This window comes from Bos indicus x Bos taurus, chromosome 6 (assembly GCF_003369695.1).
Source record: "Bos indicus x Bos taurus breed Angus x Brahman F1 hybrid chromosome 6, Bos_hybrid_MaternalHap_v2.0, whole genome shotgun sequence".
Taxonomy (NCBI): domain Eukaryota; kingdom Metazoa; phylum Chordata; class Mammalia; order Artiodactyla; family Bovidae; genus Bos; species Bos indicus x Bos taurus.
In genome coordinates this window covers 4,072,974-4,084,365 of record NC_040081.1, presented here as the reverse complement: position 1 = coordinate 4,084,365, position 11,392 = coordinate 4,072,974, and the positions used below count along the sequence as shown (strand labels likewise).

General features: G+C 38.3%; 1 non-coding gene across 1 annotated transcript; it reads left to right on the top strand.

Moving 5' to 3' along the window:
* Positions 1 to 8,278: 8,278 nt before the first annotated feature.
* Positions 8,279 to 8,381, top strand: LOC113894861. The gene has a single exon (XR_003511698.1). It is a non-coding gene; the product is annotated as a U6 spliceosomal RNA (small nuclear RNA).
* The last annotated feature ends 3,011 nt before the right edge of the window (positions 8,382 to 11,392 follow it).

Sequence of the window (11,392 nt, the reverse complement as noted above, 5' to 3'; positions counted from 1 at the left end):
CTGCTGATTGATTTCAAAGCCATAGCTTTCAATGTAATAATATACAGGCAAGAGCCCTGGCCTCTTCCTGAGCTACAGATTTGCCTCAGACACTGTATCCAATTTACCATCCTGTTTCCTAGGGCTGATGTACCAAATCACTGCAAACTTAGTGGCTTAAAATAAAAGGAATTAAATATCTCATTGGTCTGGAGGCCAGAAGTCTGAAATCAAGGTGTTGGGAGGGTTGCCTGTCCCCCAAATGCCATAGGAAAAAAAATCTGTACTGTCTCTTACAAGCATTCCTGAGCTTATGGCTGTATAACTCTACTTTCTGCTGCCAATTTCACATGGCCTTCTCCAGTTCTTTCCTGTGTCTGTGGCTTCTCCTCTTTTGTATAAGGATACTTGTCATTGGATTTAAGGCATACCAAATAATTCAGAATGATCCTACATAGAGATCCTTAATTCCATCCAGAAATATCTTGTTTCTAAATAAAGTGATATTCACAGGTTTTAGAGGTTAGGATGTAGATGTATCTTCCTAGGGGCCACCATTCAATCCCTTACTGGAGAAGGAAATGGCAACCCATTCTTGCTGGGAAAATCCCATGGACAGAGAGTCTGGTGGGCATAGGTTCACAAAGAGTCAGACACTACTGAGTGACTGAAAACATTCAACCCACTACACAGCTTCTCTGTGGACTCTGCTTTCAAATATGTCCCCAGTTCAACCATTTTATACTATCTCCACAGCTTCTAGCCCAGTTGAAGCCACCATCATCTCCTGTTTAGATTCTGCACACCAACTTAAATTGTCTCCATTCTTCTGCTTCTCCACAGTCTATTTTTTTCTGCACAGCAACCAAAGTGGTCTTTTAAAATATAAATAAAATCACATCTTTCATCTTCAAACTTCTCCAATACTTTCTCTTCATTCTAAAAACAAATCCAAAGTCCTCACCAAGGGCCTCTGAGACCTTGGAGGGCCTGCCCAGCCCCACCGTTCCATACTCATCTCCTACCACCAGCCTCCCTGATTGCTCTGCTTCAGCCACAGAGCTTCCTGGCTCTTCCTTAACTAAACCAAGTGTTTCCCCCTGGATTCAAGGATATCCTTCCTCCAGATCTCCATCAGGTTCTCTCCCTTAGTTATTTCAGGTTGCTGATCAAAGAGCATTTCTTTCTTTCTTTTTTACATTACATTCTCAGGACTTAAAACTGGAAGTCTGTATCTTGTGATCAACTTCACCCCTTTCGCCCAACCCCCTACCCACTCTTACTGCCTTTGTCACCATCAATCTGTTCCCTCTATCTGATGTCAATGGTTCTCTTTTATTATATATATGTGAGATCATACAGTATTTATCTTAGCATAATGCCCTCAAATGCCATACATGTTGTCATAAATGACAGGATTTTCTTCCTTTTTATGGCTGAATAATATTCCAGTGTGTTTGTGTATATTTGTGTGTGTGTGCAACATTTTCTTTATCTACTCATTCACTGATGGATACCTAGCTTGTTTCCATGTTTGGGCTGTTCTGAATAATGTTGCAATGAACACAAGGGTGTAGATATCTTCTTGAAACAGTGATTTTGTTCCCTTTGAATAAATACCCAGAATTAGAATTGTTGGATCAAAATGGTAGTTCTATTTTTAATTTTTTGAGGAATCTCCATACTGCCTTTCATAGTGGCTGAACCATTTTACATTTCTACCAATAACACATAAGTATTCCCTCTTCTCCATATCCTCATAACACTTATTATTTCTTGTCTTTTTGATAATGGCTATGCAAATAGATATGAGATGAGATCTCATTATGGTTTGGTTTGCATTTCCCTTATGCTTAGTGATATCGAGCACTTTTCATGTACCTGTTGGGCATCTGTATGTCTTGGAAAAATATCTATTCACATCTTCTGCCCATTTTAAAGTCAAATTGTTTCTGTTTATGTAGCTGTTAAGCTATATGAGTTCTTGATATCCTTTGGATCTTAGCCTTTTGTCAGATATATGATTTGCAAATATCTTTTCCCCATTCCATTTCATTTCATCAATGGTTTCCTTTGTTGTGTGGAAGCTTTTTAGTTTGATATAGTCCTGCTCCTTTATTTTACATTTGTTGTCTTTGCTTTCGTGTCAAATCCATGAAATCATTCCCAACACTGATGTCAAGGATAGCAAGTCTTAACAAGACTCTCTCAGAACACTCTTCTGAATAGTCTTGTCTGGGCACTTTCTATCACTTTATCCTGCTTTATTATTTTTTTATGTAGCACTACTTACTAATGGTGCTGTATATGCCCTTTCCCACTCTTTGTTCATTTACTTCTCAAGGGCTGGAACTTCATCTTATACACCTGTTTTTCTTGTACCTAACAGCAGTCCTTTGAAAGGTCGTAGAAACTTCAAAATCATTTGTTGAAGGAATGAATGACAGGATAGTTCCTATAAAAGGCCAAAGAATCAAGAGACTTTGGGGTGGTGATGAAGGCATATCAATCTAGGACATACTTCCCTTCTTCTCTTTATGTGTCTATAAAATTAATCTTGAACTTGCAAAACAGATAAATAGGCAAAGTTTTCCCTCATTTCTCCTTCTCATTTTTTGGAAACAAGACAGTGTATCTTAAACATTTAGTTTTGATTTGAACAAGGAGAGTAAAATGAAAGCTCGAGGTAATTATCTAATTCAAAATACAGGAGATTTATAATTTCAATTATCTGAATATTCAGAATGTTTCAGGAGGGTTAAAATATTTCAACAGCAGCTTGGTATACATCATAAATACTACCTTGAGAAAGAATATGCATTAATTAACATCCTTTTTCAACTGTGTCTCTTTCCTTTGTCTTTTACCAGTTCCCTTCACCCAGGATTCAGTCATTGCAAAATAGGATATCCTTCTTGTTTAAAAGAATTTACATTGTATTTCCATTACAATGGAATTTCCATTTCCATTACATTCCATTACATTGTATTTCCATTCCCACTAAAAGCTACTATCCCAAGGTTACATAATGAGTCACCTAGGAACTGAATCAACACATGAATGCAGGCAGTCTAGTGTTTAATCTGGACACAAACCCTGACAATTAACAAAGTCTTATTTTTAATTTTCCCTGCTTGTGGTAATTAGTTTGTAACAGGGCTACAGGTATTTTTACTGTAGCCAAATGGTAATTTTCTCTTTCCTCGTAGTGATATTTTGATGGTGGTTCTCTGCTAGATAGATAAAAAGAAGTCCTGAGCCAGGATGAGGATGGCAAATTGGAGGATGTGCACTCCTACCTCCCAACCCCCCACAGAGCAGCGGGTCTCAGGAGAAAGAGTACAGCCATCCGAATTCAGTTCAAACTGTAGGGGTTTTTCTGATGATAAGTAATTTTTAAAATTTTACATACATTTTTTTTACATAATTCTCAAAGTAGGATTCAAAGATATGCACCTATAATGGGCCTCAAAATACTCAAACCCTGGGGTGCACCTTTACTCTCTGTGGGAGGAGTGTTTCCATGGAGACATCTGAGTAGCACTGGAAGAAAGCACTGTGTTCCAGAAGCTTTGGTCCAGATTATAATTTGTACCTGAACCAAGTTTCCATTTCAGTGGTTATCCCATTTGAATTAGCATTTACAATAAGATATAAAATGCCTACCTAGTTTATACAACTGAAAAGCAATTAAAATCAGAAGATGCAATCTTCCAACAAGAAGTATTTCAGACATCTTAGAGCTTGTAGATATATCCAGAAGTTCTTAAACAGAGCTTTTTAAGAATCCTAGCCTTTAACACTTTGGAAAAGTGTTGAAATTTAACATTGGACTCTGGTATTTTCTTCTATGTAAAGAAAGTATTTAGCCAGAGGAAAATACTTGGAATTTTAAATATTTTTTCCTATCATTTTTATAAACTTTGGTCATTTAATAATTTCTTCTTTTACTATTGTTTTGTGACTAATTGAATGTGTACACTAAATACTTTCAGTGGTTGTGATTTACTATATAACCTAATTAAAAATCTGTTATCCATTAGTTTGATGGAATTAAATAGATACATATTCCTCAAAATAATACTGATTTACAAAACTTCTGAAGTCTAAACAACTTTGAGAACAGTTTATCAAGACCAATCACCTTGTTTTTGATTAAATAAACATAAATTTTATGACTTATGTTAGAAATAATATAAAACCATATGTTAGAAATAAGGTCACAGAAAAAAAAGATAAGACTATAACCTGAATGTTCCACATCATAGTAATCTTCCTTTCACTGAAGTTGATATTTTTGTAGACTACAGAGATCCTTATTTCTTATGCTAACTGTCAAACTCATAGAAGATTTTAACCTTTTGTGCAGAGAAAAATTGAAAACATATATACACAGCTACATTTGCCTTAAGAAATAGCTGTGCTTTCTCTGGAGTGTTTGTAGGTAAAAACATAAACATAATTTTTTATGTACCTGTAAGACCTGTAAGTCCACTACTAAAAATTAAAATAAAGGAAATATAAATATTCGTGACCACAAAAAGAAAAGAACATTCACAAGTATCCAGAGGTGCCATGAAATTTGGCTAAAAGAATAATCAATGCAGCCAAGGAATAAAGAAAGTAAAAATAAAATAAGCTGTATATTGTCACTCTGCTTATTTAATTTATATGCAGAGTACATCATGAGAAACGCTGGGCTGGAAGAAACACAAGCTGGAATCAAGATTGCCAGGAGAAATATCCATAACCTCAGATATGCAGATGAGACCAGCCTTATGGCAAAAAGTGAAGAGGAACTAAAAACCCTCTTGATGAAAGTGAAGGAGGAGAGTGAAAAAGTTGGCTTAAAGCTCAACATACAGAAAATGAAGATCATGGCATCCGGTCCCATCACTTCATGGGAAATAGATGGGGAAACAGTGAAAACAGTATCAGACTTTATTTTTTTGGGCTCCAAAATCACTGCAGATGGTGACTGCAGCCATGAAATTAAAAGATGCTTACTCCTTGGAAGGAAAGTTATGACCAACCTAGATAGCATATTGAAAAGCAGAAACATTACTTTGCCAACCAAGGTCCTTCTAGTCAAGGCTGTGCTTTTTCCAGTAGTCATGTATGGATGTGAGAGTTGGACTGTGAAGAAAGCTGAGTGCCGAAGAATTGATGCTTTTTTTTTTTAATTTAAATTTATTTATTTTAATTGGAGGCTAATTACTTTACAATATTGTATTGGTTTTGCCATTCATCAACATGAATCCACTACAGGTGTACACGTGTTCCCCATCCTGAACCCCCCTCCCACCTCCCTCCCCATACCATCCCTCTGGGTCATCCCAGTGCACCAGCCCCAAGCAAGACTCTTGAGAGTCCCTTGGACTGCAAGGAGATCCAACCAGTCCATCCTAAGGGAGATCAGTCCTGGGTGTTCTTTGGAAGGAATGATGCTAAAGCTGAAACTCCAGTACTTTGGCCACTTCATGCGAAGAGTTGACTCATTGTTAAAGACTCTGATGCTGGGAGGGATTGGGGGCAGGAGGAGAAGGGGATGACAGAGGATGAGATGGCTGGATGGCATCACTGACTCAATGGATGTGAGTGTGAGTGAACTCCAGGAGTTGGTGATGGACAGGGAGGCCTGGCGTGCTGCAATTTATGGGGTCCCAAAGAGTCAGACACGACTGAATGACTGAACTGTACTGAACTGAAGGAGCAAAAGGACACAGAATTTTTAGTTTTCTAAATTAGACAAATTAATCTCTGATTCTCAGAGGTGAAGGATGTTTACACAGTATTTTAGAATATTTAACAAAGATTGGGATCAGAGATGAATTAAAGCCTACCCTCATCTAGGTCACACTTGGGAACTTTCTTCCAATAGTAGATATGGTGTTTGCCTGTGGTCAACCCTAGTAGTGGTGGTGGTTTAGTCACTAAGTCATGTCTGATTCTTGAGGCTCCATGGACAGTAGCCCTTCAGGCTCCCCTGTCCTTGGGATTTCCCAGGCAAGAATACTGGAGTGGGTTACAATTTCCTTCTCCAGGGGATCTTCCTGACCCAGGGACCAAACCCATGGTCTCCTGCAGGCAGCTTCCTGCACTGCAGGCAGATTCTTTACCAACTGAGCCACCAGGGAAGCCTGGTCAACCCTATGACTAGGACCTAAGAGTCAGATCCCCTGGCTTTAGTGGAGAACTAACAATGGAGCACTGTTAGTTTTGCAGGTGTAGGCAATTTAGCTCCTATGGCCCAGCCCTGGGATTTCTTTAGAAGGAATGATGCTAAAGCTGAAACTCCAGTACTTTGGCCACCTCATGCGAAGAGTTGACTCATTGCAAAAGACTCTGATGCTGGGAGGGATTGGGGCAGGAGGAAAAGGGGATGACAGAGGATGAGATGGCTGGATGGCATCACTGACTTGATGGACGTGAGTCTGAGTGAACTCCAGGTGTTGGTGATGGACAGGGAGGCCTGGCATGCTGTGATTCATGGGGTCGCAGAGTCAGACACGACTGAGCGACTGAACTGAACTGAACTGACTGAAGGCTTGTATTTCTACAACAGGGAAAACTATGCTTTTAAGACATCTCTTCCAGCTCTATAATCTAGAAAGATATCAGAAGAAGCTCTTCTTGTCTCTCTTTCCAAAAGAAACTTTATTAACTTCTGGCTCAAGACAACAAAATCTGTTATTAAATTCAGATAATCAGTCAATGTTTAAGATGAGTGAGTATATTCATTCTGTTAATGAAAAAGATATTCCCAAAGATAATTTATTGATCAGGAATTTAATTACTTTAGTACTACTAGATTTTACTACTTCCTAGGAGTTCAGAAAAGTTGCATTAAATACTAATTAAATTAATATCAAGTGGGAAATAAGATATGGATTGGCAATCATGGGATGGAAAGATGGATTACATTATGTAAAGGATTGTCTGAATTATCTGCAATAACAACTGACATTTATTCAGTGTCTATAACGTGTCAAAAGTTTCACATACATTTTCTTTGCTTCAAGCCAGAAAGTATGTATTGTTTTCTTTTTTAGCTGAAAAAAACAAGCTTCATAACCTAGCTCAAGCCCAGGTCTGTGTGGTCCCAAAGCTCTTTCTACCTCATCACTCACTCTCCCTGCTCAGGGGGAAGTGGTAAAAGGGCTGGAAAAAGAGGATAGAAAGAGCTATTGTGGGGAAAAAAAGCTCCAAATTTCAAAACCCAGGAGAAACAGACACTTTTACTTCCTGAACCTCCTGGGAATTGATATCTAACAGTACAAATGTGGTTCAATGACCATTGCTGGCCCCACCAAAGGGTCTACCTGCTTACAGATGCCCAACATAGACCAAACAGAATTAGAAACTAAAGGCATAAAAGGGAAACAAAGATCAATATTTGAATGAATGATATCAAAATCTTCTCTATTCTAGAGAAGTAGAGGAAATCATAAAAAATGGCCATGCTTTTTTTTTTTAAGTTAAGAAATACAGAAGTAAAAGATAAAATTTGGAAATCATAACTCTGCCTAGTTCAAAGTTGTGAACCATCACTTGGGAGTGGCTACTAAAAGCTATACAGGGATTTAACCACTCAGGCCTGTTGGTTTTGCAACTTTGCTTAAATGACCTATTGATTTTTTTAGTTGAACTATTTTTTAAATTTTTTTGATAAATGAATTTCATTCTTAAAAACTGGCTAATTATGATTTCACTATATTCCCAATGTACTTGGAGATGTAGAGGATATTAAAAAAGTGATCAGAAATTAAATATAGTTCTTTCTTTTGCTCAGTGGGAAGAATTTTACTTCTATGATTATACAATCTTTGCTTTTCTCACTTAGGGGACTCAGCTCTGATAAAATTTTGATTAATAGTTCAGTAGTTTGAGAATCCAAAGACAATACCAAAATGAAGTCTATTGAAAGCCCACTCCTTGTATTATTGTTGGGATAATTAATTTCTGTCATGACTAAAGGCCAAAAGGGAACAGCTGGTACACTAATTCAGTTTTGTACACTCTGGTTGGGAATTTATTTCTTTATAATTCGTTGGTATGCATTGCTTAAAGATGTGATTTTAAAAAAGTCAGAGTAAAAACATCTTTAAAGCAATTTCGTATTCCTCCATTTAGTTTCTTTTTGAACTAAAAACAGCAATAATTATCTAGTCCTACTTCTCTTTCCATTTGATCTGAGATGTTTACAATGTGTTCCATAAAAGTAAGAAGTATTAAGGTTAATAAACTTAGAAAGTTTTCAATACTTTTGCCTTTCAAAAGAAAAAAAAAATTCCAAAGCTCGTTTTAGCAGCACATATACTAAAACCAGAATGATACAGAGAAGATTAGCATGGCTCCTGTGCGAAAATGACACGTAAATTCATGAAGTGTTCCACATTTTCAGACATAGAGAACAGACTTATGGACATGGCAGGGACATGAGGCGGGTAGGAGAGGGTAAGATGTATGAAGAGAATAACATGGAAGCTTATATTACCATATGTAAAATAGGTAACCAATGGGAATTTTCTCTATTACTCAAGAACTCAAACAGGGGTGGGATGGAGAGGGAGATGGGAAGGAGGTTCAAGGCGGAGGGAACATGTGTATACCTGAGGCTGATTCATGTTGATATCTGACTGTTGCTAATAAGTCACTTCAGTCGTGTCTGACTCTGTGCGACCCCATAAACAGCAGCCCACCAGGCTCCCCCGTCGCTTGAATTCTCCAGGCAAGAACACTGGAGTGGGTTGCCATTTCCTTCTCCAATGAATGAAAGTGAAAAGTGAAAGTGAAGTCACTCAGTCATGTCCGACTCTTTGCGACCACATGAATCGTAGCACGCCAGGCCTCCCTGTCCATCACCAACTCCCGGAGTCCACCCAAACCCATGTCCATTGAGTTGGTGATACCATCCAACCATCTCATCCTCTGTCATCCCCTTCTCCTCCTGCCCTCAATCATGCCCAGCATCAGGGTCTTTTCAAATGAGTCAGCTCTTTGAATCAGGTGGCCAAAGTATTGGAGTTTCAGCTTCAACATCAGTCCTTCCAATGAAAACCCAGGACTGATCTCCTTTAGGATGGACTGGTTGGATCTCCTTGCAGTCCAAGGGACTCTCAAGAGTCTTCTCCAATACCACAGTTCAAAAGCATCAATTCTTCGGCTCTCAGCTTTCTTTATAGTTCAACTCTCAATACATGACTACTGGAAAAACCATAGCCTTGACTAGACGGACCTTTGTTGGCAAAGTAATGTCTCTGCTTTTTAATATGTTGTCTGTCTAGGTTGGTCATAACTTTCTTCCAAGTAGCAAGCGTCTTTTAATTTCATGGCTGCTATCACCATCTGCAGTGATTTTGGAGCCCAGAAAAATAAAGTCAGCCACTGTTTCCACTGTTTCCCCATACCATGAAGTGATGGGACCAGATGCCATGATTTTCGTTTTCTGAATGTTGAGCTTTAAGCCAACTTTTTCACTCTCCTCTTTCACTTTTATCAAGAGGCTCTTTAGTTTTTCTTCACTTTCTGCATATCTGAGGTTATTGATGTTTCTCCTGGCAATCTTAATTCCAGCTTGTGCTTCTTCCAGCCCAGCGTTTCTCATGATGTACTCTGCATATAAGTTAAATAAGCAGGGTGACAATATACAGCCTTGACATATTCCTTTTCCTACTTGGAACCAGTCTGTTGTTCCATGTCCAGTTCTAACTGTTGCTTCCTGACCTGGATACAGATTTCTCAGGAGGCAGGTCAGGTCGTCTGGTATTCCCATCCCTTTCAGAATTTTCTACAGTTTATTGTGATCCACACAGTCAACAGCTTTGGCATAGTCAATAAAGCAGAAATAGATGTTTTTCTGGAACTCTCTTGCTTTTTCCATGATCCAGCAGATGTTGGCAACTTGATCTCTGGTTCTCAGCCTTTTCTAAAACCAGCTTGAACATTTGGAAGTTCATGGTTCACGTATTGCTGAAACCTGGCTTGTAGAATTTTAAGCATTACTTTACTAGCGTGTGAGATGAGTGCAATTGTGCAGTAGTTTGAGCATTCTTTGGCATTGCCTTTCTTTGGGATGGAATGAAAACTGACCTTTTCCAGTCCTGTGGCCACTGCTGAGTTTTCCAAATTTGCTGGCATATTGAGTGCAGCACTTTCACAGCATCATCTTTCAGAATTTGAAATAGCTCAATTGGAATTCCATCACCTCCACTAGCTTTGTTCATAGTGATGCTTTCTAAGGCCCACTTGACTTCACATTCCAAGATGTCTGGCTCTAGGTGAGTGATCACCCCATCGTAATTATCTGGGTCATGAAGATATTTTTTGTACAGTTTTCTGTGTATTCTTGCCACCTCTTCTTAATATCTTCTGCTTCTGTTAGGTCCCTACCATTGCTGTCCTTTATCGAGCCCATCTTTGCATGAAATGTTCCCTTGGTGTCTCTAATTTTCTTGAAGAGATCTCTGGTCCCATTCCTTTGTTTTCCTCTATTTCTTTGCATTGATCACTGAGGAAGGCTTTCTTATCTCTCCTTGCTATTCTTTGGAACTCTGCATTCAAATGGTAAAGTAAAATGGGATAAAACTGTTAGACAAGCATTTGGATGGCTGTGTAGATAGAGAATGAAAAAATTATTGTTGGGGGCTGATAACTCAACATCTGAGACTGGAAAGAAATTGAGATCATATGCAGTCCCTTTCATTGGCCATGCAAGTGGGGAGACTCTGACTTATCTAGTCCTAACCCATTGTCTTTATAGTCATAAACCAGGCAATCCTGTTTAAATCATCATATCATAACCTGCATATTGATTTTCCTCTTGTTCCTCTCTCTAATCAATCAGGGTTTGTTAAACTTCGGTATTCACAAGAATTTCCATGTAAGTTTATATATATAAAACAATGTTTACAGGCACACTTGTTTGATTGTGCTTTGCTTTATTATATTTTGCATGTGTTTTATTGCAAATTGAGTTTTGGCAACTTTTCATTGAATAATCCTATTGGCACCAATTTCCAAACAAATGTTTTTAATGAAGATATGTACATTACTTTTAAGACATAATGCTATCACACATTTAAGAGACTACACTATAGTGTAAACATAGCTTTTATTTGCACTGGGAAACCGAAAAATTCATGTGACTTTATTGCAATATTCACTTTATTGTAGTAGTTTGGAACAGAACTCACAGTATCTTTGAGATTAGGCTGCACTGAATTTGACACCATGCCCCTCCATACAACTATGAACATCAGGGATGAGAAGAGAAAGGGAATGAACACAAACTGAGCCACACATATATAAGTAGAATGTACCACCATGCCGTTCTGACAGTTGTTACCTCCTTGTCAACTGGAGGTCAGAACATACATTAACTTGGCCATATCACATCACTAGTGACATAGCA